Source organism: Ischnura elegans, assembly GCF_921293095.1.
Source record: "Ischnura elegans chromosome 13 unlocalized genomic scaffold, ioIscEleg1.1 SUPER_13_unloc_4, whole genome shotgun sequence".
Taxonomy (NCBI): Eukaryota; Metazoa; Arthropoda; class Insecta; order Odonata; family Coenagrionidae; genus Ischnura; species Ischnura elegans.
Genome location: NW_025791660.1, coordinates 7,482,863 through 7,509,267, shown reverse-complemented (window position 1 = coordinate 7,509,267; position 26,405 = coordinate 7,482,863).

Genomic DNA, 26,405 nt, shown 5'->3' with positions numbered 1-26,405 from the left:
AATATTATTGTGAATAAAAAGGGATTTGACTCACATGATTAAGTACTATAAATAAAGGAATTGGATGTCAAAATTGAAAAAAACTTATTCCGGGTAGTTCTGAATATTAGGTTCCTGCTTAAAATTTATGTTACCTAAAATATTAATTTTATCATTCTTGAAAACACAAGCAATACGGAGTCAAGGGTAAAATAATCAACGAATTCCATTTGAAAAAACTAATTTTCATCCAATCAGCTTGCAGGATATCTTTTAGAAAGCGTAAAAAAATATTCTCAGGATTGAATAGAAACGGATTGTACAATGATAGGGGAAATTTCAGCTATAATATTCAAGAATGCGCCATCCCTTTAGGGTTCATATAGTGAAGTAGAAAATAAAAATGACGCATGCAAGGATTAACTGACATTTTTAAAGTTTGAAAAAAAATAATAATTTGCAATTTTCAAAGTACTAAACCACAAAAAATGTAGCGTACCGTTTGGAAAAAATTAAGATTCACTGATACACAGTGGTAAAATATGAAAATCAATACACTCTTATGATAATATTATAAAAAAATCAAATTACACTAAAAGACGTACAAAACAAAAGAATGCGAACATCGCAATACTTCCAAATTCACCTGTAGTCACGTAGATTGCGCAATAGTCAATTGAAGCAAATAAGATTTTGTGCACGAAAAATCATTTCTTCCTAAGAACACGAGGCATAAATAACCATCTTGGATGAAACGGATAAGAAAGATACGGCTTTTATGGAAATTAATATTAATTTTTATCGTCCAACTACTGTGTAATTATTAATTTTATTAGTTAAAAATCTCAGTATACCATTATCAATGCACGTAAACATTTAGATTTTGCCAAAAATTAGATGGTGTGACAGGCGTTGTTAAATATTGACCTGTCCAATATTTTACGAAATAATATTAAATTTTATAAGTTATCGTATCTGCTCCCGTCATGTGATTTCAAAAATTGATAGAGACATCCCATTTTTTATACATCAAATTATATCCATTTATGGCACCATTTAAGAGTTTTTAGGCCAAATGAAGCTACAACGAAATTTCTTCTCAACCACAGCAAAAATTCTATCTATGAGCACCTCAAATTATCTTTTCTGATAACAACTAGACTTTTCGGCTAGGCTCTCCAAAGAATTCAATTCTCCAGATCAAATTACGATCACGTATACGTATTTTGTCATTCAAATTTCACAAAGCTGGAAGTAATACTCGTACGACTGGACAAAAATAGATAACTTTCTGCGGAAAACGGAGGAGGAACGGCTATAAAATCACGTGCGACAATGGTTTTGTGAAAATTTTTCTTTTTTTTAAGTTATGAAACATCGAAGGGAAAATTTAAAGAAAACAGAAAAGCATGCAGTGAACTTGATGAGCTATTTGTAATGGCTGCCAATCTTATATTTAAACAGTATGGAAAAACACTATGAAAAAATAGAGTATTTTAATGAAAATTCGGACTTTTCATGGTTCAATGCTAATTTTCAGCAGGAATTGATTCAGCTGACAGAGTCATTACCAAACTTATGTTGGGCTGACTTTCGGACATCCACCCTGGCTTAATGAAAAACACTGAAATTAACGGTAAGCGTAAGGGATACTGCAGAGGAATAGGAGAGATCGGAATAATGATTTAATTTTTTAAAATGTTAATACTTCATTAATTAATTCTCCTTTCCATGCACTCTAAAAGAAACGACAAAAATTGAGGAAATGATTAGGTCTTCGAATAAAAATCCGTTATTGCCTGCAGCATTTTAAGTCTCGTTCCAAAGGCAGCAGATCAATTGTAATATACTACCACGCGAAAATGTAAGAAAAATAATATTACTGCATTTAACGAGAATAATAGTATCTTTTTTCCCTTTTTTAAAAGATGTTCACATAGCACAGTTTTAAAATAATTAACGGACACGCAGAAAAAGGCGCAATAGAACGATTTCCTTACCTTTCGACGTGATGTCAGTACACTATCACATTCCGGATTAGCGCCATTTTTCCACAAGCTTACTCCATAATCATCCGCGATGACTTGTAGCTGATGAGAGAGAGAAACGGGAATCGAATTAATCTCCGTGTAAAATTGAAAATTGAAAAGGTGTGCGTAAAAGCGATTTAAAGTCATTTGCAATGAATAGTTAGTTTGAGTAGCCAACAGGATAAGTGTTATCTACGCATACAAAGGTATTCAAATATATATATACAAAAATAAAAAAAGTTATGTCCCGAAAAATAAAAATGTTTGGAATTTTTTTAGGAAAGAGTCGATTTCATAAATAAGCAATGGATATAAATCACGAATATGAATAAATGATTGCACTGATTAATTCAGAGATTGAGCATTCAAAAAAGGCTCCAAAAATTAAAAAAAAAATGATCATCACATACATGTGTGATCCGAGGAAAAAAATATCTTTAAACAAAAGGAATTCATTTAAACGCATTATGAAACTCAGAAAATATAAGATGTCACATGTCATAGACGCATAAATAGCTGGGAATGAATTGGATATACAAAATGGTATAATATGCATTAGGAATATAAAAAAATATAAACTCAATTGGATACATTTAAAAAAATGTATAAAAATAAATTGAAAATTGTAATAGGTTGTTGAGAACTCATATTGAATGGACTAGCATAACATTTTGTAATGCAAGCGTCGATTTTTGGGGCAATCATGTTTAATTGGCACTCAATTGAGAAAATAAGGATAGATCAAATATGAATGCTTAACAAGTTGAGGACCTTAATAGTTCATGGGAGACATTATAAATACTACTCGTCCACAAAACATTATAACATTAACGTGACGATGTGATAAAATATAAAAACCAAAACACCATCTAACGGAGAAATAGAGAAATATATTTAAACTGTTATTCTTACCGATTTCCATGAGAAGAAATTCCTAGTTGATTTATCTTCAAATCATTTTTCAGTTAACTGATGGTCTCAATCTTCAGAAGTCTTCATATATTCGGCCAAGGGAATATCTTCAGCCTATGAAGAGAGCGGGTTAGTACATACAAGGAAAATAAATGACCCTTCCCCCAAGGAATCGCATACGCCCCACTACAATGCACGGGAAGTCACCGTGACACAAGGAGGAAATGACCACTTTTCCATCCAAGTGACACAGTTTCATCCCCGTGTGATGCAATGGTTTACAGCGCATGCAAACCTTGGTTCGACACAAAAAACCTAAAATTAACGCAAACTAAAAATCCTAGCCTTACTCGACGCAATGATTCATAGCCATAATGGCCCAAAAGCTAACTTAGTTTTGAAGCTGGGGTCCTCTTCACGGGAAGTTCTGATGACCTAGACCCTGGGGAGAGAGGGAGAGAATACATACAAGGAAAATAAATGACCCTTCCCCCAAGGAATCGCATACGCCCCACTACAATGCACGGGAAGTCACCGTGACACAAGGAGGAAATTACCACTTTTCCATCCAAGTGACACAGTTTCATCCCCGTGTAATGCAATGGTTTACGGCACATACAAAACCTTGGTTCGACACAAAAAAAACTAAAATTAACGCAAGCTAAAAATCCTAGCCTTACTCGACGCAATGATTCGTAGCTATAATGGCCCAAAAGCTAACCTAGTTTTGAAGCTGGGGTCCTCTTCACGTGAAGTTCTGATGACCTAGACCCTGGGGAGAGAGGGAGAGAATACATACAAGGAAAATAAATGACCCTTCCCCCAAGGAATCTCATACGCCCCACTACAATGCACGGGAAGTCACCGTGACACAAGGAGGAAATGACCACTTTTCCATCCAAGTGACACAGTTTCATCCCCGTGTAATGCAATGGTTTACAGCGCATGAAAAACCTTGGTTCGACACAAAAAGACTAAAATTAACGCAAGCTAAAAATCCTAGCCTTACTCCACGCAATGATTCATAGCCATAATGGCCCAAAAGCTAACCTAGTTTTGAAGCTGGGGTCCTCTTCACGTGAAGTTCTGATGACCAAGACCCTGGGGAGAGAGGGAGAGAATACATACAAGGAAAATAAATGACCCTTCCCCCAAGGAATCGCATACGCCCCACTACAATGCACGGGAAGTCACCGTGACACAAGGAGGAAATGACCACTTTTCCATCCAAGTGACGCAGTTTCATCCCCTCACACTGCAATGGTTTACGGCGCATGCAAAACCTTGGTTCGACACAAAAAATACTAAAACTAACGCAAGCTAAAAATCCAAGCCTTACTCGACGCAATGATTCATAGCCATAATGGCCCAAAAGCTAACCTAGTTTTGAAGCTGGGGTCCCCTTCACGTGAAGTTCTGATGACCAAGACCCTGGGGAGAGAGGGAGAGAATACATACAAGGAAAAAAAATGACCCTTCCCCCAAGGAATCGCATACGCCCCACTACAATGCACGGGAAGTCACCGTGACACAAGGAGGAAATGACCACTTTTCCATCCAAGTGACGTAGTTTCATCCCCTCACACTGCAATGGTTTACGGCGCATGCAAAACCTTGGTTCGACACAAAAAATACTAAAACTAACGCAAGCTAAAAATCCTAGCCTTACTCGACGCAATGATTCATAGCCATAATGGCCCAAAAAGCTAACCTAGTTTTGAAGCTGGGGTCCTCTTCACGTGAAGTTCTGATGACCTAGACCCTGGGGAGAGAGGGAGAGAATACATACAAGGAAAATAAATGACCCTTCCCCCAAGGAATCACATACGCCCCACTGCAATGCACGGGAAATCACCGTGACACAAGGAGGAAATGACCACTTTTCCATCCAAGTGACACAGTTTCATCCCCGTGTAATGCAATGGTTTACAGCGAATGAAAAACCTTGGTTCGACACAAAAAGACTAAAATTAACGCAAGCTAAAAATCCTAGCCTTACTCGACGCAATGATTCATAGCCATAATGGCCCAAAAGCTAACCTAGTTTTGAAGCTGGGGTCCTCTTCACGTGAAGTTCTGATGACCTAGACCCTGGGGAGAGAGGGAGAGAATACATACAAGGAAAATAAATGACCCTTCCCCCAAGGAATCTCATACGCCCCACTACAATGCACGGGAAGTCACCGTGACACAAGGAGGAAATGACCACTTTTCCATCCAAGTGACACAGTTTCATCCCCGTGTAATGCAATGGTTTACAGCGCATGAAAAACCTTGGTTCGACACAAAAAGACTAAAATTAACGCAAGCTAAAAATCCTAGCCTTACTCCACGCAATGATTCATAGCCATAATGGCCCAAAAGCTAACCTAGTTTTGAAGCTGGGGTCCTCTTCACGTGAAGTTCTGATGACCAAGACCCTGGGGAGAGAGGGAGAGAATACATACAAGGAAAATAAATGACCCTTCCCCCAAGGAATCGCATACGCCCCACTACAATGCACGGGAAGTCACCGTGACACAAGGAGGAAATGACCACTTTTCCATCCAAGTGACGCAGTTTCATCCCCTCACACTGCAATGGTTTACGGCGCATGCAAAACCTTGGTTCGACACAAAAAATACTAAAACTAACGCAAGCTAAAAATCCTAGCCTTACTCGACGCAATGATTCATAGCCATAATGGCCCAAAAGCTAACCTAGTTTTGAAGCTGGGGTCCTCTTCACGTGAAGTTCTGATGACCTAGACCCTGGGGAGAGAGGGAGAGAATACATACAAGGAAAATAAATGACCCTTCCCCCAAGGAATCAATACGCCCCACTGCAATGCATGGGAAATCACCGTGACACAAGGAGGAAATGACCAATTTTCCATCCAAGTGACACAGTTTCATCCCCGTGTAATGCAATGGTTTACAGCGAATGAAAAACCTTGGTTCGACACAAAAAGACTAAAATTAACGCAAGCTAAAAATCCTAGCCTTACTCGACGCAATGATTCATAGCCATAATGGCCCAAAAGCTAACCTAGTTTTGAAGCTGGGGTCCTCTTCACGTGATGTTCTGATGACCTAGACCCTGGGGAGAGAGGGAGAGAATACATACAAGGAAAATAAATGACCCTTCCCCCAAGGAATCGCATACGCCCCACTACAATGCACGGGAAGTCACCGTGACGCAAAGAGGAATTACCACTTTTCCATCCAAGCGACAGTTTCATCCCCGTGTAATGCAATGGTTTACGGCACATACAAAACCTTGGTTCGACACAAAAAAAACTAAAATTAACGCAAGCTAAAAATCCTATCCTTACTCGAGGCAATGATCACGGCCCTAAAGGCCAAAAGCTAATCTAATTCACTTGCTTTCTTCTTAATGTGGTCCTCTTCTTTTTTTGTCTCCTTTCTTCTCCTCCTAAATGTGGATGACACACGATTAACTCCAATCCTTTCGCCGTTCGTAATATAAAAATGCAATTTTCGCTCAATCGCGCAACTCATCGGATAAAACGCAATGTACACACGCATGTCGTATCGCTTTTTTTCTTCGAGATCTCATTGTTGTATTCTCTCTTCCATCCTGTAACAGAGCTTATTAATGCACATGAACATGAAATATAAGTATACACGTCACCCAAAAATGCATCGCAAAACAAAAAGAAAAACATATTCACACACTAAAAATTACTCAACACGGTACCTTTATCCGTGCCAACATAAGTTTTGTATTGTAGGCCTTGTTTGTTTTACACTTTGGTACCTTTTGGTATTTTTGTGTCTTTTGTAAATGTGAAATTTTTTCACAATGTATTTTTGCGAACTTCCTGTTTATGAGTATTCTCATAAAAAGACCCACTTACTGTATGGGTCCATAACCATATAATAACCACATTGGTTCTGATTTTACCAAGAGCTGAATTCAACTCCTACCTCATAATACCAGCTGGTCCCTCTTATAACAAGTATCATAGAGAGTCCTCATGTTACCATCATACCGAGGTATATACCAATTATATAATATTATACCATGCTATTATTTTTGTATTTTAGGCCTTGTTTGTTTTACATTTTTTTACCTTTTGGTATTTGTGGCGCCTTTTGTAATTGTGAATTTTTTCACCATGTTCATTTGCGATCTTTCTGTTCACGAGATTTCTCATCACAAGACTCATTTATTTTACGAGTCTACACCACATAACCTCATTCGATCCAATTTTACCAATAGCTGAATTCAACTCATACCCTATTACACCAGTTCGTCCCTCTTATAACAAATATTAAACAGAGGCCATATTTGTAACCTTCATACCTTGATATGCACATCATCCTGGAATAGAGCTGGTAAGTGCATAGGTATATAAAAAAACAAATTCAAAGTCACCCAAAAAATGCATCACAAAACAAATAAATCATGATCACACAAAAAAATTTGCTCAACATGGTACCTTTATCCGTCCCAACTTAAGTTTTGTATTTTAGGCCTATTTCATTCGCAAATTTTGATACCTTTTGTATTTATGGCGCCTTTTTATTATTTCACCCTTTTCACCATGTGGTTTTGTGAACTTTCCGTCCACGAGAATTCTCATAATAAGACCCATTCACTGTATGGGTCTATAACCATATAATAACCTCATCGGATCCGATTTTATCCTAGAGCTGAATTCAACTCATACCTCATAATACTAAGTCGTCCCTCTTGAATTACACTCATCAAAGAGAGAGACTTCATTTTACCATAATACCACGGTACATATAACATTGGTAATTAGCTTTTCTTCCGATGAATTCTGTTGGGAAAGACACAGTATATTAGCAGCATGAATCAGAAATCACTGAATTAAAATAAAAAAACTCAGCATTGAGCAACCTTCTGCTCATCACTGAAAACCATATACTTGATAGGAGATCCATCAGCCGCAAACACGCCTTCCGTTGTCATAGAAACATCTTGTATCATCTTGATAATGTCAGCTTTCTTATTGCTTAAGATAACCGCACCATCTTCTTACTCCTGGATAACGGCTGTCTTTGTTCACCCTGAAATAAATAAAAATGATATTGTAATTTAAAAGTTTATTTCTTAACCTATCGGTGAATATCAATATTAATCAATATATTATGAGTTATATGCCATATGTTTATTGCCATTTCATGCTGGTTATGCACATATCAATTTGTTTTCAATATTTGAAATGTGTTCTCGTTATTTTAATCAACTAAATAGATTTCTGTAATCCATCAAACGAAGGAAAAAGTCAGGACAATGAAGGATGTTTTCAACGCCACCTTGCATAAATATTTCGTCTGTTTCTGATAAAAATTAAGTTTTCGACAAAACCCTCAATGAAATGCGGTAATAATAGAATAATAGCACAAATTTTTACAATTGTTGTGAGAGGTTTCTTAGGATAAAATAAAGGTTTATCCTAAGATTTGTAAAAAAAAGATATTACCGTGAGTATTTAAAGTAAGACACACGGACGTGTGTGCCGTGCGATGTAATGGTAAATTGCCCAGACGCACGGTGGGCTAGAATCGTTTAAAAAGCTCGCCAAAACATCAAAATCGATTGCTTTGAAGTGAGCGTAAATTGATTGTAAAAATAGCTAAACTCATCCTCACGCAGTGGTTTCGTTAATAGTGTTATTGGAAAAAGATGTAACACCATCTTAACTAACACTCCTTCACCTCCCATTTGAAGGGTTTTTGAAGATTTTATTTTCTTCATTCATCATTTTAATTAATTAATTCACTTAACATCTGGGTAATACTGTCTGTACGCCCGTAGCAGTTTATTGACGAAACGTGCAGCCTTCCTTTGTATTTTATTCAGTTCGCGGATTAAGTCTTTCTGCACCGGATCCCATACGCTCGCTGCATATTCAAGGTGTGGCCTGGCGAGTGCGAAATAGCCTCTTTCTTTTACTTTCTCATCCGAAAATATTCCCACAATGCGCTTGACGAATCCTAATTTCTTCAGAGCTATACCGCAAATATTCTTTATATGTGTTCCCCACGTGAGTTTCGAGGTTATCGTAACTCCCAGGTACTTCACTTCGTCTGTTGCCTTTATGCCAGCACCATCCACAGCTTAAACATGGTTATCGTTGGACGAATTCCGCAAGAAATGTACCGCCATGCATTTGCTCTGGTTAAGTTCGAGTCCCCACTCTTCACTCCACAAATAAACGTTGTTCGGAAAAATCTTCTACAACAAATCTTCTAGAATTTAATAAATTAATTACAGTAATTTTTAATGTTTTACAGAACATAGAAATAGCTTTAATTTTCCCTGATAAATCTTCCACAACCACAGTGAAAAAAATTGTATTCCTTATTATTACATAGCATACAAGATAGTATACTATTTATGTTTCAATTATTACGTGTCGTCAAAGCTTTGAAAATGGAATGATACTAAGGATTCATAATTTTTTACAATGGAAAGATGAATTACACGTCGACTTTTATAAATTGCCTCCGGTAATTTCTTGATTAAAGCTTTCTTAGCTCACGGTGATTGAAGATAGACGTACGGGTGTGTGACGCGTGATGTAAATGGTAAATGGCCCCCAGACGCACAGTATCCTAGAATAAAAAAAAACTGGCCAAAACCTCGAAATCGACGCAAAACCTTATAATGCAATCGCTGGGCTCCGCAAGAGGTGCACTGAAAGGTTTTCTTTCTTTGAGTGCATTCCATACACTACATACTACGGAGAATGGACTTGGATCGTTTGCTTAAAGCAGGGAAACGGATTCTTTTATTAACAAAAAAAAACTTTATTTCTAGGCAAGGGCCCTCGATGATCAATGGCCTCCACTTCCAAACCTCTTATAAATATTGAAAGGCCTGCTGACAACGGTCGTTTTATAGTAATGTACCAAATACCAATTCAGGAGTAAAGGCATTCGAAATATTGTGCAGCTTAAGAATGAAGACGGCACAACATATTAACCTAGTAAGTAACGAGGAAGTGTAAAGAAAAGTTGGAGAAAATAGAAATCTTATAAAAAAAACCCTCAGACACATCAATATTTATGATATCCTAATGAAGACAACTGTGGAATGACAATTGGAAGGATTGAAAAGAAAAGGACGGCCCCGAATGAATAACAAAAGACAAGTACCTAATACGACACCCGAACACGCTCACCAAATACCAATTTGTAAACATGTACAAACAACAAAGCATGATGAATCACCAACAAGGTCACATAAGAGGATATTACGCAGGGGGTAAAGAAATTTTGGGTCATTCATGGATGACTACTTTGAGGAAGGTTGAACACATAGCAACGGTGATCTGGGGGGTGTTTCAGAGTCTCCCTTTCCGAGCGGATCGGGAGACTTGACGCGGATTCTACGTCACTTACTATCGGCCAGGCAATCCGTGCGTTTCAGACTGGCTTCCTATCGACTCAAGGCCGGATTTCCTATCGGATAGAAGTCGAGTGGGCTAGAGGTGCCGGAAACTCATTCCCGTGGCGAGTGGATATATGTTATATTGCTGTTTTTTATTATGTATTTGGCTATAATAAAATCATACCACTTTATTTCATGAGTGCTGATATATGCGGATATTCTGATAGAGTAATATAAGTGTAAGTGACTTTATCTCGTGCAAATTAGGCGATAAATAGGCAGACTGTATCATTGACGGTACAAGTTCGTTTGCGTTGTTATTTGGACGAGTAATTTGGCAAAAAGAACGTGAAACAAGTTGGAATGCATGGCGTAACGACTTACAAATATGCAGGTAGCATAATGAATTTAATACGTGCCCGTGGGTTAGGAAGTATAACAATTTTATAGTTTGAAATGATTGTGTGTGTGACTTGACATCGTAGTCACATCGAAATTAGACGTGGTTATGTACCTAATTCAGCTGATTCCGTGGTACATGGTTTCAGTACGTTCCATGTACATTCTAAATATTCATTTTAATATGAAATACTAGTTCAAGCATAACGGGAATAGCCACGATAACAACTATACCGAAGCTCCCTCATACCATCCTTCTATTTATAGGTTACAAATTTCGGCCTTCTTGTAACAATTGACGGTGGCGCATCGGGTTAAGGCAGTATGCAGCGAGGTAAAGGTTATAAGTTCGATTCCCTTTTGCAGCGAATATTTTTTTCTTTGTGGAATTATCGCTCACTGAAATATAATTTAGAAAATGTATTTCAAGTTGCGTCAGTAGCATCAATTTGTCATTTTCGTACCAAATAAAATGGTGTTATAGAAATAACCGAGAACGTGCAAAACAGATAACAAACTAGCAAAATTATTTTGCGTTGTTTTAACGTACATAACTCGAGCCATTACTAATAATGTACACTATTCAACCTAATGTAATCGCTATATTTTCTTCCAGCGTACCTCCACTTTCACGGAAAATTTTTAAGACGTTTACGGCATATCATGAAGGCCATAACATTATTTATGATGGTCAATATTCATATTTAATTGAGATACTGAATGAAAATATGACAATTTGGTTAAACAATTGAGTAAGTAAACCATATGTTGTTGGAAAAAATTATGGATTTCGTGACTGCCTGTAATTTAGTTCTTAAGAACAATCAACTATGCTCTCACGAGAATGACAGAACAAACTCGTTCAAAATTTTCCTTCATTCCCGTAATTTTCTCAAAACGACAGGGTATTACGTTAAAAAAACTACATACGAACAATTCTAAAATAATTTTACCCGGCAACAACGTCAATTATGTGACAATGTATCAATTAGCACTTATTTATGCCCGTACATACCTTTCGCCTCCCTTGTCAAGTATCAAATCTTGCGGGAGGTTATTTTCGCTGCTCACTTGTCACTTGAAAATTGTGACGTTTTCTCGTTTCCCGGAGGAGGATGACTGTTGACGTCATACCAAAAGCGGAACGCTTTCCGATAGTATGTGTGAAACGCACGGAAGACGAGAGTAGGATAGGTTCCCGATCGACTCGGAATGAATCCGTTTCCGACGCCGCCAATCCTACGAGACTCTGAAACACCCCCCTGGGGGGTGTTTCAGAGTCTCCCTTTCCGAGCGGATCGAGAGACTTGACGCGGATTCTGCGTCACTTACTATCGGCCAGGCAATCCGTGCGTTTCAGACTGGCTTCCTATCGACTCAAGGCCGGCTTTCCTATCGGATAGAAGTCGAGTGGGCTAGAGGTGCCGGAAACTCATTCCCGTGGCGAGTGGAGATATGTTATATTGCTGTTTTTTATAAAGTATTTGGCTATAATAAAATCATACCACTTTATTTCATGAGTGCTGATATATGCGGATATTCTGATAGAGTAATATAAGTGCAAGTGACTTTAATTCTCGTGCAAATTAGGCGATAAATAGGCAGACTGTATCATTGACGGTACAAGCTGTACGGTATGTGTGCATGGACGGTAAACAGCTGGTACGAGCGAAGGACCCAGCCGGTCTCAAGATTCCTGGTGTCTACCGTGTCCCCTGCGAGTGCGGTGAGGCATACATTGGAGAAACTGGCCGCACCATTGAAACCAGGCTTAATGAACATAAGCGGCATCTGAGACTTGGCCAGCTAGAAAAATCTGCCATTGCTGAGCATAGTGTCGAACACGCTCATAAAATTCAATTTGAAAAAACAGAGATACTTTGTCATGCCAAAAGTTTTTGGGACCGTCTCACCAAAGAAGCCATCGAAATTAAACTGGAGAGGAAGAACTTTAATCGCGATTCAGGGTATTCCCTTAGCAGCACTTGGAAACCCGTTTTAAAAAAACTGACCGAATACAGGGAAAGGACGATACGACGGACAGACCAATCCGGAGTCAACCCCACCAGGCGGGAAACTACCAGCCAATCCCGAGGAACCTGACCGGAGGAGGGCAGCATATAAGCAGGCCCATTCCCGCATCACAGCATCCAGTAGCCCTGATGATGAGCGCCGAGTCGGAGCTCGAAACGTCGGCCATTATGAAGCCTTTAACCCGGTGGGAAACCCGAGAGAAGTTTACTCACATCATTCGCCGGGAGAGCATCAAATCTTTCTTCATTGACGGTACAAGTTCGTTTGCGTTGTTATTTGGACGAGTAATTTGGCAAAAAGAACGTGAAACAAGTTGGAATGCATGGCGTAACGACTTACAAATATGCAGGTAGCATAATGCATTGAATACGTGTCCGTGGGTTAGGAAGTATAACAATTTGTATAGTTTGAAATGATTGTGTGTGTGACTTGACATCGTAGTCACATCGAAATTAGACGTGGTTATGTACCTAATTCAGCTGATTACGTGGTACATGGTTTCAGTACATTCCATGTACATTCTAAATATTCATTTTAATATGAAATACTAGTTCAAGCATAACGGGAATAGCCACGATAACAACTATACCGAAGCTCCCTCATACCATCCTTCTATTTATAGGTTACATATTTCGGCCTTTTTGTAACAATTGACGGTGGCGCAGCGGGTTAAGGCAGTATGCAGCGAGGTAAAGGTAATAGGTTCGATTCCCTTTTGCAGCGAATATTTTTTTCTTTGTGGAATTATCGCTCACTGAAATATAATTTAGAAGATTTATTTCAAGTTGCATCAGTAGCAACAATTTGTCATTTTCGTACCAAATAAAATGGTGTTATAGAAATAACCGAGAACGTGCAAAACAGATAACAAACTAACAAAATTAATTTGCGTTATTTTAACGTACATAACTCGAGCCATTACTATTAATGTACACTATTCAACCTAATGTAATCGCTATATTTTCTTCCAGCGTACCTCCACTTTCACGGAAAATTTTAAAGACGTTTACGGCATATCATGAAGGCCATAACATTATTTATGATGGTCAATATTCATATTTAATTGAGATACTGAATGAAAATATGACAATTTGGTTAAACAATTGAGTAAGTAAACCATATGTTGTTGGAAAAAATTATGGATTTCGTGACTGCCTGTAATTTAGTTCTTAAGAACAATCAACTATGCTCTCACGAGAATGACAGAACAAACTCGTTCAAAATTTTCCTTCATTCCCGTAATTTGCTCAAAACGACAGGGTATTACGTTAAAAAAACTACATACGAACAATTCTAAAATAATTTTACCCGGCAACAACGTCAATTATGTGACAATGTATCAATTAGCACTTATTTATGCCCGTACATACCTTTCGCCTCCCTTGTCAAGTATCAAATCTTGCGGGAGGTTATTTTCGCTGCTCACTTGTCACTTGAAAATTGTGACGTTTTCTCGTTTCCCGGAGGAGGATGACTGTTGACGTCATACCAAAAGCGGAACGCTTTCCGATAGTATGTGTGAAACGCACGGAAGACGAGCGTAGGATAGGTTCCCGATCGACTCGGAATGAATCCGTTTCCGACGCCGCCAATCCTACGAGACTCTGAAACACCCCCCCAGGAGGGCAAGTCTGTAACTCTGTTTTCTCCCGAAAATGGGAGAAAGGAGATTCGTGAAGCGCCTGCGCGAGAGTTGTCGCCCGCCCCAAGTCTCTAGCGCGTCTCGCCGGAGAAAAGAGAATTTGTCGCCTGGGAGAGTACTAGGCTCAAACAAAAAAGTCAAAGTACAAACGACTTCAGCGACCAGAAGAAAGCCTTCCTGCCATACATTAACGGGGACGACTGACGTAATAGGAAATATACTACGAAAATTCCAGATAAGGACAATCTTCTCGCCTCACACACAGATAAATCATCTCCTAAACACCGTCAAGGATAGAACTCCACTACAAGTGGAAGGGGTCTACCGAATTCCTTGCCCCTGGGCCGACTCGCTATCCATCATTTGATTTTGCCGCCGTCCAGACATCGTTCCTCTGTTTTTTTCTTGTTACGAGTTCTACGAGTTATTCCAAGCCAGACTCTGGTTGATTTGTACTCGAAGTTTATCACCGTTTGCGCAAGCGATAGTCCTCTTCACCAACACGTTTAATTATCCGCACTTATATCTGCTGGGCCCATAACCTGATAAAAATTATTATTTCGGTAACCCGTGGACGAAGTCTTCGTGCAACTATACAAGCTTCGGCAGTTAGTCCGGAAAAATCAGGATCCACTATCTTCTTCGAATTTTTATTCTCAACCATTTTGTAAAAAGACTCACAGCAAAGTAAAACAACAAACCCTTGACTACAAAAAAGTACAAAGACACTTTTTTCTGTTGATAAAAAAAACGGCTTTGTCCAGGAGTATACGTAATTATACATTTCATAGAAATCTTAACAGGTTGAACACATAGCAACGGTGATCAGGAGGGAGAGTCTCTAACTCTGTTCTCTCCCGAAAATGGGAGAAAGGAGATTCGTGAAGCGCCTGCGCGAGAGTTGTCGCCCGCCCCAAGTCTCTAGCGCGTCTCGCCGGAGAAAGGAGACTATTTGTCGCCTGGGAGAGTACTAGTCTCCCGACCCAAGTCCGTAAGCCCCATCAAGCGCCTTCCGGCACCCCAAACGGAAGTCAAAATCCTCGCCAAAGTAAAGGTTTTAAAAAGAGACTCGTCCGAGAAGCTAATGAAATATTCAAAGAAGAAAAGAACAATTTTAACAGGAATACCGGCATTATAATTAGCCATACTTGGCAACCCACCATTTGTGAGAAAAAACAAGAAGCAACCCACCCCCCCCAACCTTCCGCTCCCCTCCCCCCACCAACTGACACAGATACCTATATAAAAGATTTTAAATTCTCATCTCTTCATAATCCCTGGAAAAAGCGACCAGCATCGATCGTGAAACGTTGGGGCCACCTAAAGAATTGATGCGGCGACATAGTCCAAAAGTTTTTTATCATAATGACGAGCACCCGCGAATATTTTTAACGAAGAATTGCGACGCTTCCATGGGGAGGAATTCCGACAGCGATCGAACGAATTCGACAAACTGCGAACCAATAACTGTCTTTTTTCTACTACGTTGCCGAGACCAGCAGATCCCGCCAAATTTTCTGAGACTGCAGCACCGCCTTCGCTCTCAACGCACACCCCGGATTCTTCACAATGCCACCGAGCAATTACCACGAGACAAGCTATTCAAGGTACCCGCCGCGAACTGGACCACGTCGACAAGGAGCCTTTCAACATAGTACACATCATTCTCGCCAATGCCATGACGAAGGAAGATTTGGAGAGGCTCGACAGGATGACGGCATCACACATGATCGCGGTGGTAGAGACTATGAGGGAGAAGAGGAAATTACACAAGATTACAAAATTCGCAGAAACCACACAATCCACAATGCGAGGCACAGGTCGTCGTCAACCCGTCAAAACACCCCCTGCACCCGGCCGCCCAGTCGATCCTTCAAAAAGGATTCAATTACGCGCTGACGCCAAAGAAAATTCCAGTGGAAGAAATCATTAGCGGAGTAGAGAGCGCGATTGGTCACCTACGACCCAGCGATGCTGAGATGGTTCAACAAGACGCCTGCCGAATCCTCAGAATGAATAAGAAAAACCAGAAGCATAATACCACCATTTATTTATTTAAGTAAATTTCACGTACAGCAGCAACGCCAGTTTACGGTGAAATTTTTAACAATGACATGAATTAGACACAATTCAATAACAACATAAAAACAAACAAAGAATTAACCAGTAGGGAAGTATAGCATTCAATTAGCAGACATATGGGTCATAGCTTGTGCGGTGAATTTTTTGCGTGACAGGTAAAAAGGATCTATGGAAGGAGGGAGCGAATTTAGAAGGGAGGAGAGGCGATATAAGGGTGAGCGCTTGGTGAGGGAAATTCTGGGAATAACAGGTAGATGGAGTAGTTATAGCGAGCGGGTGGAAAGAGTCGGTATTCTAAAATTCAACAGATTGAGAAGTTCAGGGCAGTCAAAAGTCGAGTTCAAGATATTGTGTACGAAGTTGAAGTCCGTGTAAGCCTGAGATTCTGAAGATTAAACAATGAAAGAGAAGACAACACAGCATCAGAGGACATATTGCGTAAGTGAGGGATTCTATGCCTAACTATTTTGGCAAAGAAGTGGAACTTTTCCCCCCTGTTTCAAGTTGCGCTGGAACAATAAGTGAACCCTGAATTTCTAATGTGTAGCAGTGGACCTTTAAACCCTGCAGGAAGATTTAAACGCAGTTCATTTTAAACTTAGTTTGATGTTATCAAGTTGATTTTTGGTTCCTTTGTATTTGGTATCCGATCCATGTCAATCCGGCCCTACTAGCATCATTTCAAGTGCTACTCCTCATATTTTGTGTGCTAACTTGTGATGCAATCGCCCATGCACCATTGCAGAGAGGGAAGCGCTTCGAAAATTGAAAGAAAATGACAACGTCGTGATATTACCAGCAGACAAAGGCAACACGACGGTCGTCCTAGGGAAAGAAAAATAAGATAAGAAGATGGAAGAAGAACTACTTGCGGAAGGACCTTATCAAAAGATCGACAGAGACCCAACCTCCCGATACAAGAGAATAGTGACAGAAATAATAAATACTTGTGTACCGTATACCGCCGAAAGAAGAAGAAGAATCAGCCCACAGGATCCGAAAACTCCTTATATCTACGGCCTGCCAAAAATTCATAAGGAAGGAGTGCCCCTTAGGCCCATTGTCTGCGCTATTGACTCACCAACATATAAATTAGCGACATACCTGGCGCCGATTTTACAGCCCGCAATAGGAGAGGCGAAATCATACGTGAAAAACTCTCAACATTTTCTTCGGATCGTTAGCGGCATCAAGGTCAAAAAAGAAGACATCCTAGTCAGCTTTGGCATGACATCGCTCTTCACAAATATATTACATGTGACGAGGCAGTAAATGTCATCAAAGACAGATTCTGAGAAAACATCGCCAAGCCGGCAGAGCACTTTCTTCCGCCTTAAGAGCACTTTCTTCCGTTGGAGGAATAATTTTTATCAACAGGCGTCTGGAGCAGCGATGGGTTCCCCTCTTTCCCCAGCAATTGCAAACATATTCATGGAACAGCAATTCAGAGCGCCGCCCACAAGCCCAAGATTTGGGTCAGATGTAACGACGACACTTTTATAATTTGGACGCACGGCAGAGAAAAGCTTCTAGAATTCTATACCTATTTGAACGGGATTAACGAAAACATAAAGTTTACAGTGGAGGTTGAGGAAGACGGAAAACTTCCATTCTTGGACGTTCTCGTGGAAAAGAAGACGGATGGAACATTGGGGCATACAGTGTATCGAAAACCAACAGCAACAAATCGGTACCTGCACGCTTTATCTCACCATCACACAGCCCAAATAAATGGAGTGGTCAACGCCTTGATTCACCGCTCCTACACGATAAGTGACCAGGACAACTTTGCCGAAGAGAGACGGAAGCTTGAGGCCATTCTACGGGGAAATGGATTCGCCGACAGAGGTATTTCTCGCACTTTTAATAAAGCCGTCAAAAAGAACGAGATCAAAAACAACACCGCAGAAGCCGCGAATTCATCCACAATCGACCTCAGCGATCAGAAGAAAGCCTTCCTGCCATACATTAACGGGGACGACAGACGTAATAGGTAATATCCTTCGAAAATTCCAGATAAGGACAATCTTCTCGCCTCACATAAAGTTAAAACATCTCCTAAAGACCGTCATGGATAGAACTCCACTACAAGTTGAAGGGGTTTACGAAATTCCTTCGCCAGACCTGCGGGAACAACTACATCGGCGAATGAGGCAGGTCGGTCAAAACACGCCTAGAAGAGAACGCCGCGAGAGCGATTCGACTGGGGCAATCAACAAAGTCCGCGGTAGCCGAAAACGCAGCGCTTGGCCACACAATAGACCGCGAGGAAACCAAAATCCTCGCCTATGTAAAAAGGTTTTAAACAGAGACTCGTCCGAGAAGCTATTGAAATATCCAATGAAGATAAGAATTATTTATACAGCCAGTGCCAAAATTAAAATTAGCCGTACTTGGCAACCCGTAGTGAGGAAAAAACAACCCACTCCCCCAACCTCCCGCTCCCTTCCCCCCACCAACTGATAAGATACCTATATAAAAGATTTTAAATTCTCATCTCTTCATAATCCCTTGAAAAAGCGACCAGCGTTGGTCGGGAAACGTTGGTGCCACACAAAGAATTGACGCGGCGACATAGCCCAAAAGTTTTTAATCATATTGACCAGCACTCACGAAAGTTTTAACGAAGAAGCAATATATAGTTAATGAAACACAAGACATGTCCTTATTGTTAAAAGAAACTTATTCCATGGCAATGTGACAGAGTACCACCATTTCATTGGTTTGTGAGATCGCGAATCGGTTCCGCTGTCAACACAATACACAAGCTAAAATAAGAACTTCAATAATAAAGGAATATCAACAAACTAAATACTACCACACACCGTAAATATAAAGTGATACATGGGCAAATAAAATAACCAAAAACTGGAAGTCACTTCTTGACAGATTGAAAAATCGAAGAAGGACACTTAAAATGCGTGGAAAAGGATGCATGATGCAAGAACCGAAATATAATTTCAGATCGGTCAGAAACGAGACAATGCGAGAGATAGTTTGCCCAAGAGATACGTATAGCAATTTCATTTCCTGCGCACAATTAATTAGTTGTTAAATAAACTAGACAAGCGTCGTAACACCCACAACACACACTTAAATCTCTCCTCTAGGTTAATGTCTATTTGAAGCCTTGTCATCCCCTGCCATAAGCTTATTGAAGCATCTTGCGGAGTAAAATATATATTAAGGCTGTAAAACAAACTTTTAAATTAGACTTAGAAAACGCACTAACCGCAATATTTTTCGATTTCATCCACATCTACGTTCTACCCCGCAATCCTCATATAAAGTGCGTGGCATGGGATGTTACGACAACAGCCGTTTCCGCATAAAAAGCAAATCCTCAAACAACATTACGAATACCATTTTTTTAAACTTTTATGGTTCGGGGAGGTATGCTGGATTACCAATTGTTTTAAATTAATGGTATCATTCTGAAAATAACAGAAAATTTAAGATTGCTTAAATTCCTAGAGTGAATCTATTCAAAGTTTGAACTATGGAAGAAAATAAACATGCAACGATCCGACTAAGCGAGTGACGCCATTTGTTTCATTAATCGAGACGCTGTTGCTACCCTCAATAGCACGAGGAAAGAATGACACTTAAAAATCTCTCTGTTTTCCATTATATTTATTTATTTCTCTATTTTATTTTTATTTCTTTATTTCCTTTATTGTCCTCTAATGATCACGTATACCTTAGTAGGACGACAAACCAAGGATGTGTTTCACGTCCAATAACATAAGAAAAGAAAACTTCTCCGTATTTACTTATTGTTAGTGCAGATTCCCATGGCAACTCGCCAAACATATTGAAAACGCTGCAATTTGTAACGAAATAAATTGACATGGCCGCTCTGAGCCTTACTATAATGCGGGAAAATTGACTTTCCTTCTCAAGGTTGTCTTCCTCAGGAACGAGGCGGTACCCCTATGAAAAAATTCTATAAAAATGTTTCAAATTTTTATACATTCTTATACATTACCATGGCCATGTATAAAAATTTGAAACAGTTTTATACAATTTTTTCATAGGGGTAGAAATTCAATTGAGGTCTTATTATAGCAGCCAAGGTTCTGACGGAATATACGCTGCCCATGCGCTCCAAGCGTAATTCGCGCTAGTCTCTATTCAATCAGCAGAAAAAGTCATCGTCAGAAGAATTGGGAATTCCACTGAAAATGGATATTTATGCGATAAAAAAATATCCTTCGCGCTGAAAATTACAGTGAAAGCAGTTCTTCCTTAACCTGCTTGTTATTCTTAAAAATTCCAATTTGGAAATTGAATATTAATCTTGCACTCAAAATGACCCGTCGCCATGTTGGCTGAGCGTGACGTCAGAGTCCAGTAAATAATAGGTTTACGTGGTGCCAGCATCTGTCGGGAAACGTTGAGTTACCCAAAAATAGACGCGACGCAAAAGTTATAACGAAGAATTGTCCAATTGTTTCGGCTTGCGGGGTATTATGTACGCTCGAATTGAAAAATATCGCAACGAATTGCGATAGCGGCTCCACTTTCACCGCAGTTCGGAAATGGAGTTCTATTATTTTCTGTAGAATCTGTAGGAGGGAAACTTGTATAACGTTCCCATCTCCCGTAATATATTTAGCGCAACAACATTCCAGGAGAATTACCACGAGGTATATAGAAGAGAAGAAGTCAATACTAACACTAAAATAGGGAAGCAAAAACTGATAGAGGAGGTGGATGAATTCGGTTATTAGGGAAGCAAGATAATTAGCGACGGGAGAAGTAAGAAAGAAATTATCAGCAGAATAGCCCAGGCGAAGAGAGCATTCCACGAAAAGAGAGACCTGCTTACAGCAGGAAACTTAAGTATGGAAGTAAAGAAACAATTATTTATAAGAACCTACATCTGGAGTATGCTCCTATACGGAAGTGAGGCATGGACAATGACCGCAGCGGAGAAAGCAAGGATAGAGGCCTTCGAAATGTGGTGCTAGAGAAGAATGATGAAAATCAAATGGATCGACCGAGTTAGTATGGAGGAAGTCCTAAGAAGAGTAGGAGTGAAGAGAAGCCTCATGAAAACCTTAACGAGAAGACGGAACAATATTATAAGATAAACCTTGAGACATGATGGCCTGATGAAGACAATTGCACTGGCGCCGACTCCATGGAGCCTTTAGGGGGCCCGAACCCCCTCAAAATTCGTAATGGGTGTTAGGAAAAAATGTGTCAGGCTTGTCGATTTTCCCCGGAGTGTCCAGATATCGAGATTCGAGTGATCAGGGTTCTAATGTTGATCATATGACTCTTCTAAAATGCTTAAAAAACTTGAAACTCACTACTTATAAAATTTTCCGGGGCAAGATCCCCGGTTTGGGCCCCCCCAATATTTTTTGTAAGTCAGCATCCCTGGATAATTGTCATGGGAAGACGGCAAGAATGAAAAAGGTTAGATGGATGTGAAAGAGAAGAAATACGTGGGCGTGGAAAGATAAGCTGATAAAAAAATTGAGTGTATAGCTGCGTCAAAACAATCCTAGGATTATTGACCGGTGATGATGATGTCAAATGTTTAATACTACATGAATAAATGTGCAGCTCATGGTATATTAAAAAAATATCCGCTGCCAGAACTTTTACTTTCTCTCGCAAAAAGGCCCATTCGTCCAGTTATACTTTCTTTCGATTAACAATTTAGTCTATTGATGGGACGTGAAGAACGCACAACATATTAAACGTCTTCGGCGATTCCACGGCAAATAATAAAACGTCATGTTACAATTTCGTTGGATTTTGTGATGCTAGGAGGCTGGTTCTCTCCCGTGCACTGACTTAAGAAAACAGCAGAGTCTTCCGTATTGCTAAAAAAATATTTCAACGCGGAAAAAGAAAATTTTCTGTGAAAATAATGAAAATGATGTTGAATAGTAGGCTTCCGTGAATTGAACAGTAGAAACAAATTATGAAAAAAAAGTCCACAAAGATAACATCTCGCACTAATTTTAATCTCCATTCTCTACGTTTTCTAATCCCATGTACGAATGCCTTCCAAAAATCATTTCTCGTTAAAACGAAAGGTCTCCAATCATGTGTTCAAATATAAAGTACACATGGCTTTTATCATTATGCATCAAATTTAAACGCTGCTTAATAAAAGACAGCCTATTTATGACCGAGGATTTGATTTATAGACTCTCTGATATGAGGCATGTTGTTATATTCAAATTATTATGCATCTTTATATCTCGTTGTTATTTATACATCATACTTTTATGTCGTTATTACTTCCGTTTGAATTTTCATTTATGTACCTATAATGAGGTTTTTGGACAGCCAATCATTTTAATTGTGTTTATCTTCAACGGTGATGTCCAGAGCGTATATAAATATTCTATATTCTGCTCAATTCTATGCTCAAAGGGACTCATCGCTAACACTACCATCCCTCTAGAGATTACAACATGTACTATATTCTATGCTACGCTCGCTATGTATAAGGATTTATGTCTAGGGACTTCTTTTCCTCTTCAAACACTTTCAGGGACGATTAAGTGAAGAAGTGGGTTTGGCGAGGAACGAATTCCGGGATTTTCTCCAGTAAAAAAAGAAAGTGCGAAGCATCGAAAGAGAGAAGGGATAAAGTAAAGATAAGGAAGTCGAATAATTTTAATTAAAACAAAAAAATATCTGATGCACCACCACCATTATAGCGACCAGCAGGAAGTAAGCTCATAGCGGGTGGGCAGTGCACGATCCGTCACAACCTTGGTTGCTATAATAATAAGACCTCATTTGAAATTCCCTCATCTCTAAGGACTTGTTTACACGGTACAGCGACCCAAACGAGTTAACGTCTAAATGAACGAATGTGCGTGAATTGACACGAAAGTGCATCGCATGGATAACCACACAACTTTTGTGAATGCATTATTAGAAGATAGAACACTTACATTTTGGTCCATTCATTCGGAGAAGTGCTTTTTCCTCAGACGACGTGAATAATATCCTTTGTTTACCGTGTTACTACGGTAGATGCGACCACGAGAAAAAATATAGAAAATAGAGTGAAAAACAGATAGATTTAAAATGTCATTCTCTCCTCGTACTATTAATTATAGCAACGGTGTCCCGATCAATAAAATGAATAGCGGAAATCGCTAAGACGACTCGTTGAATGTTGATCCGTTTTTATACCCTTGAATGGATATGTTACGTGTATAAATAGCCGTTGATATGGTTTTCGCTTTGCGTGACTGCGGTCTTGCATTTTGTTATAATGCGTATCGTTTTTATGACCGTGTGGTGTCCATGTGGAGATGTCTTGAATGCTGGATATCAGCGATTGGTCCAATAATAAAAAACACAAACTAATTAGGCTTGGATCGCGTGGATATTCCGTCAAAACCTTAGAGTAGACAAAAGACAACTTTCCTTGAATGTCCTTCATCTCGTTCCTTAGAAAGAAATACCGTCAATATAGGATATCTACCTATCTTTCCACAAAGCGATAGCGGAGATACAAATTTGGCAGAGATACTTTCTTTTCTACAATAGTACACAGCGTATAAGGCCGCCATAGGAAGTGATAATGAGGAAGTGTTGAGAGAAGCAGGAAACAATAGAAGTCTTTTAAAAACCTTAAGAAGAAGACGGGATAATTTCATCTGCCACACCATCTACATCTGAATCTACGTACTATCCCGCAAGCCAACTGAAAGGCGTGTGGCAGAGGGTGTTAGAACACCATCCATTCACGCATAAAAAGGAAATTCTTTAACGAAATTACGACTAACATTTATTAAAGTCCTTTACGGTTCGGGGGAAAAACGAATTCGCGTATCTATCCGTTGGGCAAAATATATATCTTAATATATCGCTTCTGTCGGACCTGGAAATACAGTGTGGCTCTAATATTGTGTCCTCTGTGTCGCTCTTAAAGATATTCTCAATTGTTCAAGCAATCTAAGCGTAGGGCGCAGCCTCCGAGTCTCAAATGGCTCCCAGCCTAATTCGCTTAACATCTGGGTAACGCTGTCTGTACGCCCGTAACAGTTTTTTGACGAACCGCGCAGCCTTCCTTTGTAATTTATATAGTTCGTGGATTAAGTCTATCAGCAATATATCCCATATGATACCGCTGCATATTCAAGGTGCGGTCGGACGAGTGCGAAATAGCATCTTTCTTTTGTTTTCTCATCCGAAAATCTTCCCACAATACGCTTGATGAATCCTGATGAAGACAATCGTCGAAGGACAAGTGGATAGACAGAAAAACAAAGGAACGTCTCGATGAGTTACATAATGCAAGTATATAAGAGAAAGTAAAAGAGAATAAATAGGTAAATATGAATTGAATTGTTATTAGTGAAGTAAGCGCAGAGGAGATTAGAGGCAAACTAATCTTTTGGATCACTTATGATTGTTCACGACGATACTTAGCATATGAATGCCCATTGGTGATAATATTATGATGATTATTGAGATATTCAGAATAATTCTCCATCCTTCTATATTCTCTAAGGGAAATGTTGAAGAATGTTTCAGAAACCACTCCGATAACATCTTGCATTATGGACTATTCTATTTGTCATCCGATTCTACGTTCAAATACCAATCAAAACTTTTTTCTCGTTACGGCATCTAAATTTTGGGATTCTATTTCTGAGGGCTTAAAACAGAAAGGCTCCGGTCATGCATTGAAATATAAATTACTCCAGCCTCTAAGAAATACAGAGGTACAACATTAACCTCTGCTTAACAAAACACATCCTACAGATCTCATACGTGAGGCTAAACTACAATCTTTGCTTCTTTGTTATCTTATTTTAATTTATTTATCATACTGTTATATCGTTATTACTTCTATGGGTTCTTACGAGAGTTCTTATAGCTCAATTAAAATAAAATATTTAAATAACAATTCCTACTTAGTTCAATGCGATGTGCACTCTTATGTCGCTAAACAACGAATGTCTGTTTATTTTAAACGTAATAACTTGCATAGCAACAAAGGAAAATGACCAATATGAAATTAAAAAACGATAAAATAATGAAACAAAACCATATAAAAATATAATTATCACGCCACACTTGTGTTTGATTGTTCGTATATGTACCTAATGAGCTTTTTGGTTAGCCTATCATTGTGTAATGAGTTTTGATCCAAGGGTGACGGCTGGAGCATAAATATTATATTCTATATTCTATTCTATGCTGAAAGGGACTCATAAATATCGCTATCATCTGTCTGGAGACTGCTTTTCGTCTTCGAGAACTTTCAGAGTCGTTAGATCGAAGGAGTTGGTTTGGACTAGGAGTGAATTGGCACGAAAGAAAAGTGAAAGTGCGACGCATCGAAAGATATATGAGCAGAGCGAGAAAGCGATGAAATGGAAGTCGAATAGAACGCCTATTTTACTAACAAGCACATCGACAGCACCTCTTTTTTTACCGACTATACCACGAATTAGGCTTGGAGTGGGGCATATTCCGTCTCAACTTTAGGTGGCATTTGAACTTCCTTCATCTCGTTTTATTAGAAAGAAATAGCGTCAGAAAGGAAACCAATTTCCCCCCATAGCGATAGCGGTGGCACGGATTTTTGTAGATACTTTTTTCAGCAATAGTCCATAGGATATAAGGCCCTCGCTGAGATCAGATTGCAGCAGTCGCTTACGGATATGACACTCGAAAGAATATATAATCGATATGCATCACTTGAGGATTAACTGATCTATATTAAGGTGGCTGATGCATGAAGGAAGCTGATTTGAAGGTTCTGCAGTAAATAGACGAGAAGAATAACAAGGAAATAGACTGCCAAACAGTAAGGCAGTAAATAAACGGCGTGTAAAGAGTTGTTTGTGAAGAAAATTGCAGAATAAATATTATAATCCTATCAACAATTGGAAATCAATCGCAATTCTACACTCTTATCGACTTGAGTAGCGAAAACAGAAGAAAGTCAATGGGCGCAAAAG